This window comes from Tachypleus tridentatus, chromosome 12 (assembly GCF_004210375.1).
Source record: "Tachypleus tridentatus isolate NWPU-2018 chromosome 12, ASM421037v1, whole genome shotgun sequence".
NCBI classification, from domain to species: Eukaryota; Metazoa; Arthropoda; class Merostomata; order Xiphosura; family Limulidae; genus Tachypleus; species Tachypleus tridentatus.
Window position 1 is genome coordinate 8601274 of NC_134836.1, and position 25102 is coordinate 8626375.

Consider the following 25102-nt stretch of genomic DNA (forward strand, 5'->3'; position numbering starts at 1 on the left):
ACACTGGATCAATGTTTCCTGCTAGATACTATACATATAAAATAACATTGGATCAGTTTTTCTCATAGATACTATACATATAAAAAGTTCTAGATCAGTGTTTGCTAAAAGATGCTATACATATAAAATAATATTGGATTAATGTTTTCTGCTAGACACTATACATGTAAAAGAACATTGTACAAGTGTTTCCTATTAGATACTATACATATAAAATACAATTGATTCAATGTTTCCTCCTATATATTACACATATAAAACAACATTGATTCAGTATTTTCTGGTAGATACTATACATATAAAATAGCATTGGTTCAGTGTTTGTTGTCTTATTCGTTCTTACAACTTCTTTGATACTTTAGACACTTAAACATTTTCGCATGTGGAATATAGACACTTTACCTGAAACGCATCCATTTAGACTATCCTATGAAAAGCGCCTTCGAACACTTAGTTATATCGGTGTTTCTAACTCCATGCATATCCATATTTGTATATACAATTAGAATATTTCTGAATTGATTTGATGATGACATTGTTTGAATAAAAAGACATTCTAATTGATGTTTTTATTGAGTGAAATAAGAAACACTTCTGTTTTCTTGTCCATTGATTTTAAATCAGTAGCTTGTTTTCTTGCTCAGTTTTAGCCACCTAGAAGCCATTAAAGTTTTCACATGAGATTGCCACTTTATTGGTCATTTATTACAATTAACTGGAATTAAACAGAAATGTTTGTGATTTATGAGAGATGTTTAAAATAAGTGTATCCTTTCAAAAACATAAATTAAAGGTTCGAGAGTCACTCAGGGCCCGCCATGGCCAGGTGATTAGGGTCTCGACTTTTAATCTGAGTGTCGGGGGTTCGAGTCCCCATGACACAAAAAAAATGCTCCCCATTTTAGCTGTGGGGGCATTTATAATGTGACGATCAATTCAACTATTCGTTGGTAAAAAAAGAATACTCCAAGGGTTGGCAGTGGGTAGTGATGACTATCTTCCCTCAAGTCTTACACCGATAAAATAGAGACAGCTAACGAAAATAACCCTATTGTAGCTTTGCGCGAAATTCGAAAACAAATAAACAATCAACTCAGACTTTGCGTCCCCCGCTGTTACAGCGGCAAGTCTACGTATTTATAACGCTAAAAGCAGGGGGTTCGATTCCCCTCGGTGGACTCAGCAGATAGCTCGACGTGGCTTTCCTATTAAAAACACATACACAATAACTGACTTGCAATTATATCGTAATAATATTAAGGAAGTAGATAATGTTTCTGTTTTGTCGGGGTGGCTTTTAAAATAATATATCGATATAACACAAAGAGAGTTTATTGTTTACCAACTATGATTCCAATCCTTGCAAATCTCTTAATTATTATCAAATGGTTTCGGACTTTTAAGGTACTGTGTTATCACAAAGCAACTCTGGAGAATAATTCTGTTTGAAAAATCAATATATCCAACAGCTCGAATATATATATATATATAAATCTGCCTTTAAATCTTCTAACTATCCATCGCATACGAGAATGAAATAAGTGTAATAAGTTTTGTCTTAAATATTGATTTTTAAGAAACAAGTTTGTTATTCACGAATTAAGTTTTGCTCATGGGCTTGGCGCACGAATAATTCAAAACGTTTGTTCTTAAACACTATGTGCTTTTAGTGCTCTTCCCATTCTCGGGTATCGAAACCGGATTTTAGCGTTAGAAGCCCTCAGTTTTATTGCTGAGGCACAAGGAGATTAACGCTAACATGCTTTAAAATTATCTAAGTGTTAATTTTATCTGTAAAAACCACTTGTATTTAATCCAACAAGAAAAACAATACCGTGTTCAGAGATAGTTTTAATTTATGAAATTTCCTTACTGTAAATAAATATGTTTATAGAAAATGTATCGTCTTTTCTCAAAATCAGTAATATTACATGTTATTTTTTTACAAAAGCGTTTCATTCCTGCAACCACAACTCCTAAACGCGTACAACGACAACAAAGATAACATTGATCAAAATAAACGTTAAGGAAGGTAATAGGTGAATGCCTCCGAATAAAGTACAAGTATACGTGCGTTACACCAACATAGAAATGTTATCCACACAGAATGAAAGAGCGCATTGATTGATGTTTAGTCTCTCAGTGAGAACCATAGTTTTAAAGATATTATTAAATAATAAATGTAGCCTTCTTCTCAGGATAAGCATCAAGCTTCCAGTTGATACCGTTGAAACAAATCACTTTAATCAGTGTTTATATAAATGTACTACGCTGAAAGCTTTTAAAATTCGTCATTAGGCGTTATTCATTAACTTGCTCTATGCAGACTTTTGTTTTGGTTTAAATAGAATATCAATTGACCTATGATAACTTTTTACTAAGAAACTTTTACAAAATCGAAACATGACTATCACACGAACTTATTTAGTCTGTTAACGTAAAATAACAGTACAACAAAAGATTATATTTACTGCACTAAGCTTAATTATAATGCACTAATTGATGACGTATACAACTGCAAAGTAAGGAAACTGAAATGTGAACTATAAAAAAATTAAACTAGAATTCTTAGGCAGCAGTCTGGTGTATTTCTAGCAGAAATAATAATAATAAAAACAGTCTTTATTATATCAGACAGTTTCTCCTGCATTGTCATCCGGTGTCTTTCAACAGCTTGTCATCCCTTCATAACGATCCAGTTTCAGTATACAGGGGGAAACCCAGACGGCCTTCCTCGGCCAGATTTTTTTACTCAACTACGCGTCACTTGTTTACTCTTTACTCTAGGGTTGTTTACCATAGTTGTTTGTTACCCACGGGGTGAAATTCCTTGGCCAGGGCAGTGACCGACCCAGACGAAGCTCCTTCCTACCGTGACTTCCACGTGATTTCCCTGTGTCCGTCTTACCACCAGGGGGAGATGAAAGTAAGGTCTGAATGTTTCAAGGTTATCTATTGTAGTGGCTGCATAGGATGTAAAGACCACGTAACAGTAGCACTGCAGCTGCTGGGAAGTGGGCTAAAAGTCGTTCAAACGCAAAACTTACCAAAACAACAAATTTGTGTGGTTCTCACGGTATTCTCAATATATCTATGAAATAGAGGTTTAATATTTTTGTCCCCAAACCCAAATTTATCACATGTCCGGCTACCTAACTGGCTTTGCCATGAAGCTGCAACAGGAACATAACGGTCTATTTTTCACCACTATTGAATATCATAAAACGTTAGATAGAGTACAATATCAACATAATACCCACTTTAAATTTTGTCACAATATATAAATTTGTTTTAACAAATACGTAAACAAAACTACTTCATATAATTAATTACTCAAGAAAACTGGAAATATATCCTGTTTCGAGTAAGCGTAATTTAAACTCTAAGATGTAGAGTTCATCAAATAAGCATCTTAAATTGACTATTGTACTTAAGTTTAAGTCAAAATGCTAAACGTTTCGTTAAACGTTAAAACAAAGGAACAGTAAATTTACAAACATAACACGAATAGTGTTTTGAAATCACCAAGTTTGCCAAATTATACATAATGTACATTCTGGATAATAAGCAAGTTAAGTTAATGATCAATTACAAGATCTTTCGATTGATCATGAAACAAAAAACAACCAAAAACGATATACTTCATTCAGCCAGTAAGCATTTTTTTTTCAGTGTCTGATTTTTGGCCTTATTTTATAGAAGCCACTTTCTTCGTTGATAAAAAACAAACAAGAAAAAACGATATACTTCAACTTTTGGTTCAGTGTCTGGTTTTTTGTTTTGTTCTGTAGAAGTAGCTTTCTTGATTGATAACAAAAAGTTAAACAATTACATAAAGATGTGACAAAATAGCTATCTTTAACCTGATTACAGAAACAATTTGGGCAACTCGTTTCAGGCGCAACTGCTCTTGATAACACGATTACACCGGCCTATTTTATAATACACTGTATTACACTATCTTTCAGTTGACTTTTATTCCTTCAACGAAAATTCTGTAAATATTTAACTGTCTGTTAGAACGTTGATAGTTAATGCACATATTCTAAAGACGTCTCCTGTATATTAACGTTTTAATCGTTCTATAAAATGACATACTATGTTCCAACTTTCAGATTTTGAAATCACAAAAGATAGTATTAGTTTCAAAAGTATCACCTCATAAGACTCTTCTTTATCACCGCAGGATATTCAAGTTGCAAAATAAATTACTTATGCCTCATGATGATGCATAGAGGGCGCTGCGCACATTTCTAAAGCCAGTATAAACTGGCGTCTATTAATTACGTGCATTCACATTCAGGTACTTCATTTTCACCTCAGTTGTTGAAATTAAATGAGCCATACTATGTTTATTCATTCTTTGTTGCAGAATGTAGTGTTTTTTTTTCGTATGTCTTAAACAAGATAATTTAGTTTTCCAAACAAGATAATTTTAATACTGACGACATAAAAATAAAATATATCGTTTAGAATTTTTCAGTCATCGGAATATAAACAGTATATCTTGTAAAAGCAAGTCATTCTTAGTTCCTTGTCCGGCATGGCCAGGTGATTAAGGCCCTCGACTCGTAATCTGAGAGTCACGAGTTCGAGTCCCCGTCGCACTAAACATGATCGCCCTTTCAGCCGTGGGGACGTTATAATGTGCGGTTAGTCCCACTATTCGTTGGTAAAAGAGTAGCCCAAGAGTTTGCGGCGGCTGGTGAAAACTAGCTGCTTTCTCTCTAGTCTTACACTGCTAAATTAGGGACAGTTAGCGCAGATAGTCCTCGTGCAACTTTGCGCGAAATTCAAAAACAAACAACTTTAGTTCCAATCACATTCGGCCCGGCATGGCCTAGCGCGTAAGGCGTGCGCTTCGTAATCTGGGGGTCGCGGGTTCGCGCCCGAGTCGTGCCAAACATGCTCGCCCTCCCAGCCGTGGGGGTGTATAATGTGACGGTCAATCCCACTATTCGTTGGTAAAGAGTAGCCCAAGAGTTGGCGGTGGGTGGTGATGACTAGCTGCCTTCCCTCTAGTCTTACACTGCTAAATTAGGGACGGCTAGCACAGATAGCCCTCGAGTATCTTTGTGCGAAATTTCCAAACAAACAAAATCAATCACATTCAAATAATTCAGAAATGGAAAACCTGGTGGCATGTGATAATATCGCTTAAATCATTCAAAGATTCCAAGGTCAGGTTATTCGAAACACCAATGTTCTCAGTTGCAAAGATGCAAACAATAGCAAATTAAACATTTTGTCCCAAACACTGCCAAAATATCTTCACAGCAACATAAAGACAAATGAGGCAAATTTTAAAACTTTTAAAATGCCGGCAAAAAAACAAACAGTCGTGTTCGAAGTGCTGCTTAAGTGTGAAAAATTCTAATAAAGCAGTTTCATTGTCTATTCGTGAATAAGCATCTGTTAACACATTTCCTATTATTTTATGTTAAAGTCCAAGTTCTTCTGAAAATCATTCAGCATATAATTTCGCATCTGCACGGCCCCTCTGGAGACATTTCAGAAAAAGAAGAAATCATAGCAGGTATTTTGAGTAGGACCCATGGGCGGTCATAGATTAGATAATCTCTCTTCACACGCTCTCTCAGGACAGAAAGTTAATACATTGATGATTAGATTTACAACCATAAACGTTTGCTTGTCTTGATGGTAAACTAGAGCCAAAGAAAGTTGGAGTGATATTCAAGGTAGTTTACCAAGAAATAAGAAAATGTTTAAAAAAAGATAAATGTTTTTGAAAAATTAGAGACATTAAGAACCAGTCGTAATTTATTTTCCAGGAACTGTTTGAGTGTTTCGTCTACTACTGTTAATGGCGTTTCAAATCAGTGGCAGAGATGATCCATGACTTTGGTATTTTCTTTGTCATTGTTGAAACTTTTGGTTAAGTTGGCTTGTGTTTTTGTTGTTTGTTTGATGTAACGGTCGGAGGTAGAAATTATGGTTGTGGGTTTTATATTATATATTTCAACTGGGTTTGAGTTTGTTGACCATTGTTTCAATTTAGAAAGCAATCTTGGCGAAGAATGACGTGGAAGATCTGTTCTTTTTTCATCGTATGGTTTTCTGTTTTGAGGTCGCGTTGGATTATCCGATCTTCTTGTTGGTGTAGGCGTTTACCACTACTCGAACAAGACAAAACAAAACTCCACCTGTGAATACCGTGATTGGAAGTTGGTAGGCCATCTTCTAAAATGATAATATTCTCTGTGAACACCATGGATGTGAGTTGGTAGGCCACCTTCTAGTGTTTGTTTAACTTCCTGAGAAAGACCGTTATAAAGTGTTCTGCAACGGAATATTGATCAAATATTTAAACGATTTAGGAGCAGATGCATAAGTATGTAAGACTAGTGGCGCTGTACACTGATAACGTCAGATTCTGAATAAGTATGTAAGACTAGTGGCGCTGTACACTGATAACGTCAGATTCCGAATAAGTATGTAAGACTGGTGGCGCTGAATACTGATAACATCAGATTCTGAATAAGTATGTAAGACTGGTGGCGATGAACACTGATAACGTTAGATTCTGAATAAGTATGTAAGACTGGTGGCGCTGAACACTGATAACGTTAGATTCTGAATAAGTATGTAAGACTGGTGGCGCTGAACACTGGTAATGTCACATTCCGAATAAATATGTAAGACGGACTTTTGTAGCTACTTTTAGCAAGGGAATGAATACATCAGCATCTGTTGGTCTAGTGATGATTGTCGTGTCTTGTGGCCATATCTGCTTTACTCTGACAGATGTCTGACATTATAAAATTCTTATCTAAGTAATATTCCGTGGTTATAATCTCTTCTTCTTCAAGGAGATAAACTGATCAAGAATTTCGCGTCATTCACCAACTGTAGTAGGTAAAGTAGTTTCTATTGAAGTCAATGATGACCTCATGTCAGTCGGTATAATGACCTCTGGTTATTTCCAATGTGATGATGATACTGAATCCATTTCTTATCAACAGTTCTGAGCCAAGATGAGAGCGAAACAGATTTAGTAACTTCAATAGATACATTGATGTGTTATGTTTCGTCCAAAACCGAGGTGATGTAACTGAGGAACAATGGGAAGAAATCTCTGTTAGATCTGTTTGATGAAGTTCTAGACTGTTTTCCTTTGTTGCTCTTCAAAACCATACGAAAAGGCAAATTACGTTCACGTATTCAAACCAAAACTGTGTACCATAATATATGTTTTATCCATTTTGGTTTACCAAGTTTATAAGAACATTTTGATAAAAATGGGTAAAACATTTGTAAGCCTGTTATATATAATGTTGGTAATCCACGTGTGTACTATGTCTCAGGTTGCATTATGTTTATGCATACTGATATACTTGTTCATTAAAACTGCAACGTATAATAGTGTCTTATTACGCTTTATAGTTTATTTACAAATGCTTTTGAAAGCACATTTTATTTCAATATTGTATGCATACGTGTACGTACAGTTCATGTTTAATTTCTAATATTGAAACAAATTTACGTAAAATCATTTCAATTTTATATATTATTATTATTAACAAATTTGAAGAATACAAGTTGATCTTACACGAATTATAATGATTATTGTAAATGGTTGCAAGAAATTTGTACTCAAAACTGGTGACACTAAGAAGCAACATTAACCTGAACTACTTGAGGTGATAAACAAGTAAAATGGTTTTAAATTAAGTTACATGGGGAAGCAATAAACAAATACAATGGATTTAAATTAAGCTACCTGAGAAAGTAATAAATAAGTGCAATGGATTTAAATTAAATTACTTGAGGAAGTGATAAATTAATACAATGGATTTAGATCAAATTACTTGAGGAAGTTATAGATAAATACAATAAATTTAAATCAAACTACCTGAGGAAGTGATAAATAAATACAATAGATTTAAATTAAGGTACCTGGTGAGGCAATAAATAAATTAAATGGATTTAAATCAAACCATCTGTGGAGGTGATAAATAAGTACAATAGGTTTTAATTAAGGTATCTGGTGAGGTGATAAATAAATACAGTTGGTTTAAATTAGAAACAATTTAATTTTGATGTAACAGTTACTTAGGTACAAAAGAACGCCATATTGAAAAATATACGAAATGGGGTTAAGATTCGCAAAGACCATAACGTTTGGGAAGACAGCAAATCAGAACAACAGTGTTAACCGGATTACCGTTGAGTAACATATCTAACGTAACTACGTTATAAATGTATTCTAAAGATGGTTGGTATGGGTTTGAAAACTTTAATTAGAATAAAGTACAGAACAACGTTTCGATCTTATAAGATCATTTTAAGGTTAACAATATGCTATAAATGATCAAATGATATTACACTAAAACAGTAAAGTTGAGCTCTTGAAATTTTTTCGTATTCTTCTTTAAATTTTTAATAACATCGAGTTATTGTGCGAATAAAACATTTAACTTGCTAACTTTGTTTAGTTATATAGCGGGTTGTTGCAGTTAGGCTCAGCTTTAGCCTTTTTGTTATAGTGTATTTGTGTATTTAAAGCCCAGTCCTCTCTTATTTACATTGTGTGATGTTGATGTAAAACAATTATACGTAGTAATAATAATAAGAGTCAATAACTGAATAAAGCTGAAATAACTAAATTACTAAATACCATTAAATAAAGCAACACAGTACAGGTTTGTTCCCTACGTTTTAAAATTAGGGAATCCGCACTGAGAAACGAACTGCAAAAGGACTCCATCATTGGAAGTGTGTGTGTGTTTCTTATAGCACAGCCACATGAGGGTATCTGCTGAGCCCATCGAAGGGAATCGAACCCCTGATCTTAGTGTTGTAAATACGTAGGCTTACCGCTGTACTAGAGGGGAGCATACTGTAAATGGAAGGAGAAAGGCATGTGTAAAAATCCAAACTGTACTCTCCACATAAATTCTGTCGATAAACAGTTGCACGGTATTTTATCATATTTCAGAAGCCTTTAATTCTAAGTTTTTCCGGTGGGAAAGCGGTAAGTTTAAGTATTTACAACACGACAATAAGCGGGTTCGATTCAATGCGGTGGACATAGTAGATAGCCGGCGTGTTAATGCTACATATTTGTAGCGTGCAAGAAAAATTTTGGTGGACTATTAAGTCAATGGTGAAATTTATAATTCCTCTTAGATTTCTTAAAAGAAACCTATAACTGGAATTTTACAAAATAGGTACTCCAAGATACGTTCTAAAAAGAAAATATATTAATATAAATATAAATATTACATAACACTATTACATTTGGAATTTTTAGAAACATTTCAAACAGAAAAAGCTGTACTAATATTTCCTTTGTTTGGAGTAGCTATTTCATATATCAAACGATCAAAACAACACACCCACATTAAAATTCAATAACTGAATTATGAAATACGGAAACAGTCACGATTAGTTAATAAACAGTATAATGACAGTTTTGATTTTGTAAGAAAGAGTTAAAAGGGTAAAGCGTACATATTTTAATGAATTTAATCATAATACAAAATATCAAAAGAGGCCTGGCATGGCCAGGTGGGTTAAGGCGTGCGACTCGTAATATGAGGGTCGCGGATTCGCATCCCCGTCGCATCAAACATGCTCGCCTTTTCAGTCGTGGGGGCATTATAATGTACGGTCAATCCCACTATTCGTTGGTAAAAGAGTAGCCCAAGTATTGGTGGTGGGTAGTGATGACTAGCTGCCTTCCCTCTAGTCTTACACTGCTAAATTAGGGACGGCTAGCGCAGATAGCCCTCGAGTAGCTTTGCGAGAAATTCAAAAAACAAACAAACAAATATCAAAAGACTAGAAATAATAAATAAGAAATTAAAGAAGTGGTTTAACTTGAGGTCCTAATTGTGATTTCCTTATACGTTGCCCTTCTTTAACCTTTCGACGTACACTTGAAATGAAGTGATAAGAAATAGCTTATAACTTGGGTTACCACCTGAAAGTTTGAGGTATATAGGTTATTTGGTAAGTTTTAAAATTTTTACTTCATCTTCAAATAGTTTATATTTGTTCTAACCTAACTCGATTTAGTTGTTAATCACGTTTATAATAATAAAAACCAAAATATATTTTCTACTGAAAGTTATTAGACTTAGCTACAAAACAAACATTCCGTTATTAATAAAGATAGACATAGTTTGTTTAGAAAGTTATTAGACTTAGTTACAAAACAAATACATCGTTATTAATAAACATATACAGAGTCATTAAATTATCTGGATTAGCATCAATATCAGCTAACCTGTTTCTATGTTATATGAAAATGTTCGATAGCCGAGTGGTCAGAAACATTCAAACCTATTTATTACAAAAGCTGTGTAGTTTATACTCAAACAGAAAGAATACGTCAAAAGACATTTGGATTATTGAAACAGTAAATACAAAAACATAAGATTTACACGAAAAAGAACTGAAACTACCATTTGTTAGATATGAAAATAACAACGAGACGTATCATAAAAAGTATTTTTACAGACTTACCTTTCAACTACAATGGCTTTAGTTTGGATTTACATAAGATTAATTGAATTAAAAACCTAATCCGTAGTTCTTATAAGATAAATAGTAAACTTACTGGTTTTCTAAAAAAACTTGGTAAATAAAGGCGTTTACTTCTGTTTAATATTACACATAAAGCTATTAAAGATTACTTGGATAGACAATATGTGTCCCTAAATATAAAAACATCACAGATGGCAAATAAAAGATGCTTATTTATTAATTTACACTTAGGAACACATTCTTTGAAATAGATAAATATATGTATTTATCCAGAATGGCATATTCACAAGTTCACTAATTGTTAATATTAAAAGCGGCAAGTGGGATTAAAGATATCTTTATTGTAAAAGAAAAAATACAAAAATTTTGAAGTTGAATACTTTTATCAGCATAGTTGTTCTAGACGTAATTCTACAGTTAGAACCCCAGAATTAGTTATACAGTAATAACTGTTTCTTTTATGTTACATTACAGTTCCATTACAGTTTGTTTTGGACATTACATTATAGACGAGGTATGCATGCATTAAAGTAATTATTTTATGACACATCTTCCTTCAGTTTGGTTTGCCTTTGTTTATAAATCTCGCTAGTAGTAATATTATTTGTCAGTTTGCTGTTAGGACTGACTTATTTATTTCTAATTAATGAAGTTCACTTGACAACCTGTGAATAAAACCCGTTATATATCGATCTACTGTAGTGCTTTTATAGTACTGTAAGTCCTTTTGGCCTACACATGGTGTTCTCAACCATCCATTTTTTTTTTTTTTCAAATTCTAAACAACAACATTTACACTTAGTCACCCAAACATCGTACTTGAACCGTGATTTCTGTTGTTCTAAAATGGACGACTGTGCGCGCGTTTCATATAAATTGTTTGAATTCGATAAAAAAAACTCGATCAGTCGATACATTTCTACACTCCTACAGAGAATCAACAAGACGCTGGCCATAAATCACATCCATTTTTGATCAGCCCCGGGTAGGGTGATTAAAAATATCCCAAAAGTTCAATGATGGGTGATTGGTGGTGGGATGGGGGGTGGAATTCCCAAGATGGTCAGAGATTTTGTACTATTTAGACCGCTTTTTTCTGTTACTTCAGCAAACCGATTACTTTTCCTGTCCCACGTTTTAACGATCAACTCATTCTCCCTCTGGTGGAGACTATCTGGAACATTGTCGTACTTTAAAGGAAAATTTCATGTTTTTCTTGCTTTTGCAACCACGAGAATTTTAGCCCAGAAAATGGAATAATTTGTTTAATAAACAGTCGTGTATGATGTGCACGTGCACCATTCGTTTTTGGTTTGGGTAGCTTCAATTCTGGTCTGTGAACACAACTATTCGATAACGAAAAGTACAATTTATCTATAATCAAATAGAGTTTAAGTTGTATTAGTTCACATGTTTGCTAATATCGGCATTCTAAAGCTCTTGATAAAAGTTTTAAAATAAATAAAAGTCTTTAAAACCCTATGTTCAGTTGCAGTTCAAATATATCCAAACACGTATGCTTCAGTTTGTTTGTTAGATTTCTTGCAAAGCTACTCTAAGGTTATCTCCTCTAGCCATTCCTAGTTTTGAAGATACAAACTAGAGTCAAAACCACTTCACTGTTCTTGTCAGACTAAGTAATGAGGTTTGGCTCTTACTCTTTTATAACACATCCCTCCCCAAAGTGCGGAGCGAGATTTTGCGACAGTGAAACGCAAATGATGGTTTTTCATATTTACAGCACGACACAGGACTAAAAAGGCTAGCTGTTAAATACAATAATAAGAAGCGAACCAAACATTCATAAGTGAAAACAAGTAAAAGAGATTCGTGTTATAAAAAAAAAATATTAATATTGTGTGTGTTTTTCTGCGTTTTATTACTCACTGTTTGCGCTAAACGAACGATATTTGACGCTTTAATATTGTCGTTTATTGCACACAATGTAACAAAATTCAACTATAATATGGTTTTAGCAAATTCTAAAAACGCTAGTTTTAGGGTTAAGTGTTTAACCTATATCGAAAAAACAGTGTTTCCAAACATTTTTAATGTAACTGAAAAATAATTCATTCACACGTTAAGATTAGATATGTCAAATCTAACACAACTGAACAGAAATTAATTTTATGTTGTAACCTATGGAACGGGTCTGCAATCTAAATGTTATAGTTATTGTTCAGATGGATCCATTACATACATTTCGCTTGCACAAACATATATAGATATAACGAATAAGTAACATTATGCAAACGTGTTTCAAAACACACAGAACATAAAAACAAATCAAGTCTTCAGTTCATTAATCTAAAGAGTTTCTCACGTGGAATTAGAATCAGCGATTTAAAACATGTAACAACAAACATTACTAACTTGTTTCATTGAACCTTTCTACGTTACTATTGGAGATAAGTCTTCTTTTGTAAAAACATTTTAGCGTCATAGCAAGAACTGCTAAACCACTCGGCCGTTTTCAAAACACAAAACAATCAACACTATACCTCTTGACCGCATCAAACTTTATAAAGAAGAACGTAAAAAAAGTATATTTAATTAGTTATACTAATTGCCAGATTCATTTTTAGTTTCATTCTAAGTAAGTAGCTTACTTTGATTAAGAATTAATATTCTAAATACAATACCTGATAAATCTCTCGGCTGTTTTCAAAACACAAAATATTAGAAACGCTTATAATTGCACATGAAATATATATATAAACTACAAACGACATAATTTGGTAACCTAAGGAACTAACTATTTATGCATTGGGCCTACCAGCTTCATAACATATAAATATTACTCTTACAGAAGATATGTAACAGTCTAACACATTTTTTTTTCAGTATGATAAGAACGAATGCAAGCACCACAAATATCACTGATCTAGTGGTCATTAATAGATTTTTATGATTGAAATACTTATCAGAACGTGCATTAATCGGAAAGAACGAAAGATTATCCTGCTGTTCCTTATGCAATTGTGCATAAATCTATATTGACTAAAACTACCTAAAAATGATTACATACAATAAATGGGTCGGGAAACTAATAGGAAAAGAGAATGCTTTGTTTTCATCAGTAAGCATTTGGATAATACATGGGCTTACTAGCCAAGGAGTTTATTTATACTTTTAAGCTTTTTCAATTACAATAACGATTTTTAGGAAGTTTATGTTCTTTATTTCATGTTATGAATTAAACAGATTAATAAAGTTGATAAATATGTGAGTGTAGTATCTTATAGTTTGGTCCAGTGAGTGAAGAGAGACAGGGACGGCTCACACTTTTCGACAGCTGAGATGGATACAGCATTGACCCTATTAGCCAAAGGTCTGGAGTTCAAGCCCTAGTCCGGGACTTCATCGGCTTTTTCTATTCGAATAATGATTACTTTTCAAGAAATATTTATTCAGTGGTTGTGGTATTCTCAAAGTGTAGTCTCTCGTTAATGGACTTATTATTCCCAAGATTCATGTCCACACTTTGTTAAACTTTAACTGGAAGTCTCTCTACAACAGGTTTTCTCTTGAAGAACGTTTCTCTCCAATCTGCCCATTTTCTACAGTGTATTTATATATCTACTCAGAATATTCTTCTGAAACTTACCTATGTTTCCCACAAGGTTTCTCTACGGTTGGTTTATCCCCCAAAGAACGTTTTTTACAACCTGTTCATTTTTTCAGGAAGTTTCTCTGCACTATATTTATCTATCTACTCAGAATATTCCTCTAAAATGTACCTGTGTCTCCCAGGAGGTCTGTTCACAATAAATGTATCATCGCCAGGTGTATCTTTCACAAGAAAGTGTCCTTATAGTTGGTTTCGCTTTCACTTTATAAAGTGTTGGTATAATTGGTTTAACCTTTTTTTTACTTTTAGTTTCTCTTTACAACAATTATCTCTATGATAGGGTTTTCGTATTTGTTTTTCGTGCGTTTTAGGGCATGTATTTACACTAAATAGACTTAACTTTCCCATAAGTGTTTTGACAGAAGCTTTATCTTCTCACAAAGTTTGTGTGTACACATTTTTCTATTTGCAATTTTATCTTCACAACATGCTTAACTTTCCCTCCATGGATATCTCTGTAATTTAAGCCAACTTACAAACAACTCGAGATGTGCTTCGAAAGTACGTAGATAAAAATCTTTTCTCCGTTAACGACCTGATACTTCTGTAATAAGTACAGAGGTTAATTACGTTGTAATAAGATTCACACGTGTTGTTATGAAAAGAGCAAAACAAAATATATTATGCTTTTTTTTATATCCAATAAATTGTATTATTACTATTGCTACGTGTAATGTCTTGTACATGGTGGCGCAGCTTTGTTATTACATAAAAAAATACACAATGACATGATGAGCGATCAAAGGTAACAAATTCAACACCGTTGTTGATGTGTGTAAACAAAGGTGTAATAAGTATCAGAAATAGACTTGTTATATTTTGATGAGTTTAAGAAGAGATAATATACACTGCTGGCCAAAACCTTAAGGCCAATGAACATAAAGAATAAATATGCATTTTGCATTGTTAGACTCAACCATTTATTTGAGTAGAGCTTCGAAAGATGACAATAAGAAAAGGGAAAATAAAAATAAAAAACTTTTTTAGCATTTAATAGGAAAATGTGAACACCATGAAATTAGCATAAATACTAGCTGGTCAAAAGTTTAAGACCATACTGAAACGAAGCGTTACTCGGTAAACACGTAACGAAATTTAATAATTTGTGTTCAAGCATTAGCGTTGTTAACATCTCCCACTGACATCTTCTGTGTTACATTAGATAAAAACATGGCAAAGGTTAAAAAGTTGACAGAGTTTGAACGTGGCAGAATTGTCGAGCTGCAAAAGCAAGGTCTTTCTCAACGTGCCATTGCTGGTGAGATTGGGCGTAGTTAAACTGCCATTGCAAATTTCTTAAAAGACCCTGAGGGATACGGAACGAGAATTTCAAGTGGTCGGCCCAAGAAAATTTCGCCGGCGTTGAGCAGGAGGATTCGACGGGTTGTCCGGCAAGACATCAGCAGATCGTCGAACCAGACTAAGGTCCTCATGCAGAATGCAGCTCAAGAATAATAAGACGGCATCTAAGAGAGAAAGGCTTTAAAAAACCGTAACCGTCTTAAAAGGCCATGCCTCCTTCCACACCACGAAACAGCTCGGTTAAACTTTGCTAAAAAGCACCAAACATGGGACGTAGAAAAGTGGATGAAGGTTTTGTTCTCTGATGAGAAAAAATTTAACCTGGATGGTCCAGGTAGTTTCCAACGTTACTGGCACGATAAGGATATTCTACCGGAGACATTTTCTGCACGACACAGTGGAAGAGGTTGCATCATGATCTGGGGTGCATTCTCCTTCCATGGAACAATAGGGCTTCAGGTTATACAGGGGCATCAAACAGCAGCTGGCTACATTGGCATGTTGGAGAGATAATCCTTATTGGCTGAAGGCCCTTGCTTGTATAGAAATGACTGGATCTTTCACAAGGACAACGCTGCAATCCACAATGCCCGCAGGACAAAGCACTTCTTCACGGAGAATCCAACGTGTTCGCCCGAACTGAACCCCATTGAAAATGTTTGGGGGTGGATGGCAAGGGAAGTCTATTGAAATGGACGTCAAATCCAAACAGTGCATGATCTTCGTGAACCCATCTTCACCACTTGGAGTAACATTCCAGCCAGCCTTCTGCAAACGCTTGTATCGACCATGCCAAAACGAATGTTTGAAGTTATTCGCAATGATGGCCAAGCAAATCACTACTGAGGCCTCTTGTTGGGCATTTCCTACCCTGTTAAGAACATCTTTTTGTTATGGTCTTAAACTTTTGACCAGCTAGTATTTAGGTTAATTTCATAGTGTTCACATTTTCCCTATTAAATGCTAAAAAGTTTTTTATTTTTATTTTATTTTTTTCTTATTTTCATCTTTCGAAGCTCCACTCAAATAAGTGGTTGAGTCTAACAACGCAAAATGCATACTTTTTCTTTATGTTCATTGGCCTTAAGATTTTAGCCAGCAGTGTATTAGTTTTTATTTACTAATATTTCGATAAACACCCTTCAATATATAGACTAGGCTCAGTATGGTAAGGTGGTTAGGGTTGCGAGTTCGAATCCCCGTCACATCAAACATGCTCGCCATTTCAGCCATGGGGACGTTATATTGTGATGATCAATCCAATATACCATTCGTTAGTAAAAGAGCAGCCCAAGAGTTGATGGTGGGTAGCGATAACTAGCTGCCTCCCTTCTAGTCTTACATTGCTAAATTAGGGACGGCTAGCGCAGATAGCCCTCTTGTAACTTTGTGCGAAATTCAAAAACAAACTTATTGTACAATAAAACACTGGTAACAGTATGCCACATGTATAATTGTTGTTGTTTTTGAAAATTGATGGTAAAAACAATAAATTGTAAATAACGAATAATTTCATTGTTAGAAAATGGCAACTGAAATCTATAGATAAAAAAAAGACATTTATTTCGTTACTTCTATTTCCATAAACTGTATATCTAGACAATTTGGTCTTATTACTATATATCTTCCCATAACGTTTTACATATGATATTGCCTTAATGTCACCTGGTGGTAAGTCATTTAAAAAACCAAGACCCTTACATAAAAATAACAACAAAATAGACAGTTTAATAATTAGTACTATATCAATACGGAGCACGAAAGAAATATAAAATGCACTGGCATCTGAAAAACTGAATATTTTGTGTGCGTCAAAAAAGAAACCTTTAAAGAAGGGGAAAGAAGAATATAAGGCCTCTTCAGCAGTATGTTAATAGCAGTAGTACAGTTGACTTATTATAATATATTCTACTTTGCTTTCACTCATGAGTCCTTTGAAATACCCTTAAAATATTTAAATGTACTTCTTTTAGATCACCTTCAAACTTCTTGCTAATAGAATCAACCGAAACTAACATGTTATCGAATTTCAAACACCTTTTTCCGTTTTATCAGTTGCTGTCAAAAATCGTGATAATTTAACATTTTGAGTTGTGTAGCTACACCTTCCTATAATTCTTTTTGCCACGTCACTGAGCTTTCGTGTTTTCAAAATCTCATTTTATCTTGGTTCTTGGTTCAATCATGGGAATCATTCCACTTGTGAATTTAATACTGAAATAATTTTAACGAAAACTTTATTGCAGGGGCAACTAACCTGAGAAATATAGATGGATTCGACCTTACCTGATTTTATAAATACATTTATTAGCCATTTATACAGCAAATTGCGTGTTTGTCCTTGATGTTTTTGGTTACACGATCCTCATTAATACATAAGTCACAAAACACACATATACTATTATTTTCAATTTTTGCATATCTTACGTCTGGCCTGGCACGGCCAGGTGGTTAGGGGCGCTCGACTCACAAACTAAGGATCGCAGGTTCAAATTCCCGTAACACCAGACATGCGCGCCCATGCGAGCCATGAGAGCGTTATAAAGTGACTGTCAATACCACTATTAATTGGTAAAAGAGTAGCCCAAGAATTGGCGGTAGGTGGTGATAACTAGCTGCATTCTCTCTAGTCTTACACTGCAAAATTAGGGACGGCTATCGCGATGTTCAAAACCAAACAATCTTACGTAAACCAAAGAATCATACATCTTGCTTATTTTACATAAACAATGAGCATCCACTCCAATGTCTCAAGCTAAATCTTGAATTACTTTTGTTATTTTTGCGGATAACATGATTGGGGTTATCAAATCAAAGAGTGTGTGTTTGTGTGTTTTCTTTTTAGCAAAGCCACAAAGGCTATCTGCTCAGCCCACCGAAGGGAATCGAACCCCTAATTTTAGCGTTGTAGAAATCAAAGAGACATCTTTTAACCTTTACTAAAGATGTTAACTAACACATCTATTGTAATACAGCAATTACTCTGTGTCGTTACTGTAATTCATGATTTTTCAACACATTGAACATTTGTTATCATCATACTCTCGTCTTATATTGTTTCATTAATAATTTGATGATAATTTTTCACCCTGCTGTTAATACCAAATAAATACAGTGAGCAGTGTTCGCTGGTACTGTGTTATAATTTAGGCTTTCAAAGAGATATCATTTAATTGTACATACATGGCGAACCAAGCTTCACATAACAGACAAACACACTTCTAATAGCAAAAGGATTAAAAACTGATATGTTTTTACATTTTAATATATATCAAGAATGAATCCCTCCGATACCATGATGGCATACAGGATTCGGTGCTGAACCCTGACTTAAGTATATGTCGAGGTTAAATCTCTTCCATACCAAGATGACATACAGAATCCGGTGCTGAACTCCAGTTTAAGAGACATAAGTGGGTAGGTAACAGTTGTGACAAATTATACTGGATGGTATTGATGTCCTTCGCAAGTTAATCGACAGCTAACAGAATAACTTATTTCACTCAAAGAAACAAAAGCACGACACAACATATTTTCAAAATACTTAAACTGGAAACTTTCAATATACAATAAGCAGATTCTTTATATTAAAAAATCAACAAAGACAGCCAAAGAATACCAGATTTCGTCATCAATAATATTGCAATGTTTTTTGTTTTTTTTAAATTTCGCACAAAGCTACTCGAGGGCTATTTGTGCTAGCCGTCCCTAATTTAGTAGTGTAAGACTAGAGGGAAGGCAGTTAGTCATCACCACCCACCGCCAACTCTTGGGCTACTCTTTTACAAACGAATAGTGGAAATGACCGTAACATTATAACGCCCCCACGGCTGAAAGGGCGAGCATGTTTTGGTGCGACCGGAATTCGAACCCGCGACCCTCAGATTACGAGTCGAACGCCTTAACCCACCTGGCCATACTGGGCCCAGTACTGCAATGAAAGCATGAAGAAAGGACAGGCGAGTTGATTAATCTAAGCTGTTAGCAGGTATAAATCTCTTTTGATCTCAATTATCACTTTATCAGGAAACGACTAAATATTATCATACCTTTAGCTAGACGTTGCAGATACACAATGCACACATATTTCATACGCATGCTTCAACATATTTGTGATTACATGATATATACCTGGCATGTGTAATATATCTGTAGCTAAATGATATCATTATATTTTAAACAATTGTACGTTGAAAATTAATAATCCGAAAAGGTCGAAATTTCAGAAGTTGAACTTTGTAAATTATAAATTTCATAGAGGGAGGCTCGAACTTGGCACAGATTTTAAAAAACCATATTATACTATATACCTGGATCACTTTTCTTGCAGATCAACACAGCTGTTACTTCTCTTCTTTATATTTCAGTATATCTTTAATTTCTCTTCCTTCTATTTCAGTATGACTTTTATTCCTCTTATTGCTAATTCAGAATGACTTCTTTCTATTTCAGTATGGCTTTTTTTTCTTCTTTCTATTTTACTGGTTTTATTTCTCTTCTTTGTATTTCAGTATGACTTTTATTGCTGTTCTTTTTATATCACTATGTCTTTTATTTCTCTTCTTTCTAATACAGTATGACTTTCATTCTCTTCTAATTCAGTATGTCTTTTATTTTTCTTCCTCCTAATTCAGCATGTCTTTTATTTCTCTTCTTTCTATTTCAATATGGCCTTTATTTCTCTTTTTCATGTTTCAGAATGTCTCTTATTTCTCTTCTTTCTATTTCAATATGCCTTTTATTTCTCTTCTTTCTATTTCAGTATGGCTTTTATTTCTCCTCTTTCTATTTCAGTATGGCTTTTGTTACTCTTTTTTCTATATCAGTAATACAAGGTTGGTAATCTGAAAAAGTGTGCGACTGTTATTCGGTTGTAGCATCAAAATCGTAGCACTTTTACTTTGGTCAAAGAGAACTTAAACGAAACATACAGTAGCTGTCCATTTCTTACATGGCTCTTGTACATTTAAAGTACTGGAATATATTTCTTCACTTCCTTTTAATGTTTATCATATAATTAAAAAGATTTTTAAGACAAAAATAATGTACCCTAGATTCAGATGTGTTATAAGAGAGAGGTGGATGGTTTGATCTACACCTTCCAGAAAACAGAAATAACTTTAACAACGCTGATAAGATGTGATTTAAAAACAAAAAGTGCAACGTTTTATTTATTTGTACAATCGAGATGTAAAGTCCGAAACTTAACAATATAGAATAAATTCTATAATTTACACATTTATATATGTATAAAGTTACGTGGTATAAACTATCATCCGCATATTTTTCTTTGTCACTACTTATTTTTCAAGTAATTCGATTTATACCTCTTTGAAAATTATTGCCACAAGATTTCTCTGCTCATCCACATTGTTAGCAAACAGATAAATACCACTTTTTTATGTACTTCTTTCCTTCATATTGCGTATGAAAATTTATAATCCATCAAATAACGTAAGCAGCTGAAATATTCATTTGATTTTACAACACCGGTATAAAAATAATATTACATTATATTCTGTTTCTGTTTATGTATATAACGGTTAAAGGAGATAAACATCGGTCAAGACTTAGTCGCTTGTTCTTCCTATCATGAAATACCTTTGCAGCGCATTTGTTATTACGCAACTTAGGTATCGTGTCGCCAATCCCAGCTCCGAACCTTCGACCACAAAAAAGCAACCGGACAGCTACATCAACTTTGATTTTTTTAATGTATTTTTATCGGTTATTTTGTATTATTATTTTAAAACCAAGTATTTAACGAAAATAAGATTATTTTCATATTCTCACATCAGCTAAAATTATACCTTAAGAATTTAGACGCTTGACACTGGCTCTCCAATTAAGGTTCTTAAAGTAATGATGCCAATGCAATTCGACTTTAGTACTTTTACTCTCGCTCCACTCCATACTGCGACATTTATTTCCTCCATTCTTCTAGTTGATTAACGTTATCTCTATTCCACCTTTTCCTATTCATTCGTTGTGAAAACTACTTTATTGCGACATCACTGGGAGATCTCACAACATTTACACTTTACCAGCTAGTTATTTTGTTTAATGATATGCCACATTAGCTTGAAATACAAAGATTTAGCCCCTATTATTTGGACAAAACCTCTCTCCAAACATGCAATGGGGTTTAGAGGTTTGTTAGGTTCCTGTCATTATCTTCATTGTTTCTGGTAAACCAAACAAGTGCGTTGTCACATGCTTCATATTTTGCTCTAAGTGAACTGGGTCGCTCAATTTTGACCGCTAACGCTACAAACGCTGGATATACATCTCTCCACACAAGTCTTCCTCCTAATGACATATATGTCCAGACTAAGTCATCTAATCCTATGATCGTTGTTGGTTTGGACTCGTAAACCTTTCTCTCATCACCCTGCTACCAGTCTTCAGTGTGTTTAACATAACACCATCTCTCTGGACCCTCTCTATTTTCTTGATGTTTTTCAATGGATATAATTATTTGGTTTTCTTGGTCTCAATTATCTACAGCTTGATGAATTTAATTTCTGTATTGTCCCCAATTAGTTCAGCGGTATGTAGTGGGCATAGCACAGATAGCTCTTTGTACAACTTTTGCTTAATTACAAACAACTAGTCTCTGTGTTACTGCTTCGGCTGCCCTCTCTTACAGTTGCTAACGTGATAGGTGAAATATAGTTGTAGTTGCTCTGAACAATGTTTGGCTAATTAAAATCCTGCCTTTTAATAACGCTGCTCCAACCAAGCTGAAAATGTAGAGTGTGACAGGTTATTAGTTTAACTTCTCCTGTTACAATTCTCACCAGTCCATTCTGCACCCCCTTTAATTTTGTCACTGCTGATAGCCACAAGTGTATTTCATATTTTACTTTGGGGATGAGTGCTGTTCTCATCAGAATGACAAAACTACTTGCTGCAAGTTCTTTCTAATATGTTTCTGTATATTTCATAAAATATAAACGATATGCATGAAATGTTTTTGCTTCATACATCAATTTGCCTTCAATTTTCATATAATAATAAGTAGTTTTACTTGAATTTTGTTTTTCAAAATTCTCTAAAACATTCAAACCAATACTGTGTAGTAAACTAAAAGGTTCAGTGATTTTTCACTTGTACTTCAGGGCCCGGCATGGCCAAGCGCGTTAAGGCGTGCGACTCGTAATCTGAGAGTCGCGGATTCGCATCCCCATCGCGCCAAACATGCTCGCCCTTTCAGCCGTGGGGGCGTTATAATGTGACAGTCAATCCCACTATTCGTTGGTAAAAGAGTAGCCCAAGAGTTGGCGGTGGGTGGTGATGACTAGCTGCCTTCCCTCTAGTCTTACACTGCTAAATTAGGGACGGCTAGCACAGATAGCCCTCGAGTAGCTTTGTGCGAAATTCCAAAACAAACAAACAAACAAACAAACAAACAAAAAGAATTAAAAACACAGTTGATTCTGACTTGAATCCAATTAACTGTATTTTTAAACAATCTAGACCGATTTTCTTTATTGTTATGTAATGGTAATATGTTAGCAATAGTTTCTTAGGTAATAAACGCTCCATTTTTTATACTCTCAACTAATTAAATTTGTTGCTATAAAATGCATAAGATTTCTAACCCATATTTTTGTCTTGCAAATTTATCATGCATTTAAATTCAGTTCAATTTGACATGGGGTATTACTGTATTTTTCCAACATGACCCAAGAAACAGCCAGTCTCATTGTTCGCAGGCAAGACTACAGCATTTGAATTTAGTTCCAATTTGTTATCACTTATTGTTGTAAAAGTGTGATTAGTCAAGTTGTTTTAGGTGTAAAAACCGATCTTCTTAATTTACATCTATTTATGCACTTCTATCTATGGGTTCAACTGACCACTGTCCTCTTAAATTTTATTTTTTTTTACTGCTATCTTATCTCAATAAGTCAATACATTACTGTCAGAGAGTTGCAAAGTATGAAACTTTGTTAAAAATATCCATTATGTAATTTCTTGCCTATAATTAAGTTTTGCAACACTGAGTAGACTGTTTAGACTGTTTTAGTTGATAAGAAAGTGAAGGTGTATCACTTACTACAAAGTCGTAAATATTCTTTCATTGTATTATTATATATTAATACAATATTATGTTGCCATAAACGACATGTCCAGCATCTATATATTTGGTTCACGGGAATTCCAACCCACTTCACAAAGCAATGGATCAACCTGTGCCTGGATGAATATATGAATTCACACTTCCCTAACAGAAATAAACGGAGTAATTATAAAATTAAAAGCTGTAATTATTCTCCACAGAAGTGGAAAACTTTGAACAGCAAAGTGCTTAAGCGATCAATAGCTCCTAAACACAAAAACACCGGCAAACTGAGGACTTTGGTTACTAAAGAGAACCTTACGATGCAAAACGTCTGTAATGAAGCTAGGAATATCTCCTCCTAAAGTTACAAGATAGTATAATAGGATTTGTCATCAAAGGCCTACAAATTCTAGCCACATCTCGAAACCGATGATAAAAGAAACTGTAGCCACAGCAAACCAATTTGCAAAAAAACCCCAAAGTAACTGTGACGAATTTTCGTTTCATTGAAGTTACTATGGACAGATTATTAAAACGAGCTGCCTACGTTTGGCCTCATCGTCTTTTCCCAGAAAAATATTACAATGGAAACTACATTACCAAACAATACTGTGTAATCTTGGTGATTAGAATGATAATATTCAATAACGAAGCAAGTAATTCTAGAACCTGGAAAAAATGTTCTTATAAAGCGTGACTAATTCATTAGAAGAGACATACTTATCATATTAATCTTATTTGTATACAATGTAGGACCTCAAATATTGAGCTGTTGACAACAATGAACTTGACTCTAGGTTAAAAATAAATTGAAATTTAACTATATGATGGTGCACGTGCAGTTCAAGTAGTATGAGCAATGACGCTTACACTGAAGTTAAACATAAAGCTAATAATGGACTACTTACCTGTGCTCTGCCCACCATAGGTATCAAAACCATTTTTCTAGCGTTGTAAGTCCGTAGACATGCCGCTGTTCCACTAATGGGCTAATTGTTTGGGAAGGAAAAGATGTATTTCTTATCATTCATGGTCATGAAAAACAACTGAAGTTACAGTTATATTTTTTTTAAAAGATTTTAGTTTTAAACTATTTATAACCTTTTCAGTGAAAAAAATATAGCTTCTTTCATTCATAAGTACATTTCTTAATAACCGATTTTAAAGATGTAAAATCTGATATTGTTTCATAATTTAGGTTCTATACAATTTATTTTTATTTCACACGTGTTTGAATTTAAATTGCGAATTTACGTGTTTAAATTAAGGGTCTCTTGTCCTGAAGATAGAAAACACCTAATTATTATCAACTGTAACTGCAGCCTTAGAGTTCAGTTCTACAAAAGTGCAAAACAGATGATTTTTTTCACTTTTATATTTAACAGCGACCCCAGTAAGACAGCAGTATGTCAATCGACTAAAACACTCGAAACCGGGTTCCGATACCCATGGTAGACAAAGCACAGCCAGCCTATTGTACAGTTTTGTGCTTAACTTCAAACAAACAAAAATTAAAAAAGTATCAAATGTTAATTAGTAATGATTTATTTCGTTACGTAAATCGGTAAGAGTTATACGTTGTGTCTATA

At 34.1% G+C, this 25102-nt stretch overlaps 1 protein-coding gene across 15 annotated transcripts in view; it reads right to left on the reverse strand.

Annotated features, from left to right (window-relative positions):
• LOC143233936 (uncharacterized) overlaps window positions 1–25102 on the reverse strand; it is a 108475-nt gene that overhangs the window by 56970 nt on the left and 26403 nt on the right. For 12 of the 15 annotated variants that reach the window (XR_013018415.1, XR_013018417.1, XR_013018420.1 and 9 more), the window contains exon 2: window positions 24422–24502. The exons of the other annotated variants lie outside the window; for them this stretch is intronic. The gene's annotated coding sequence lies outside the window, so the exon portion shown is untranslated. The remainder of the gene's footprint in view (window positions 1–24421; window positions 24503–25102) is intronic. 15 annotated transcript variants of the gene reach the window in all.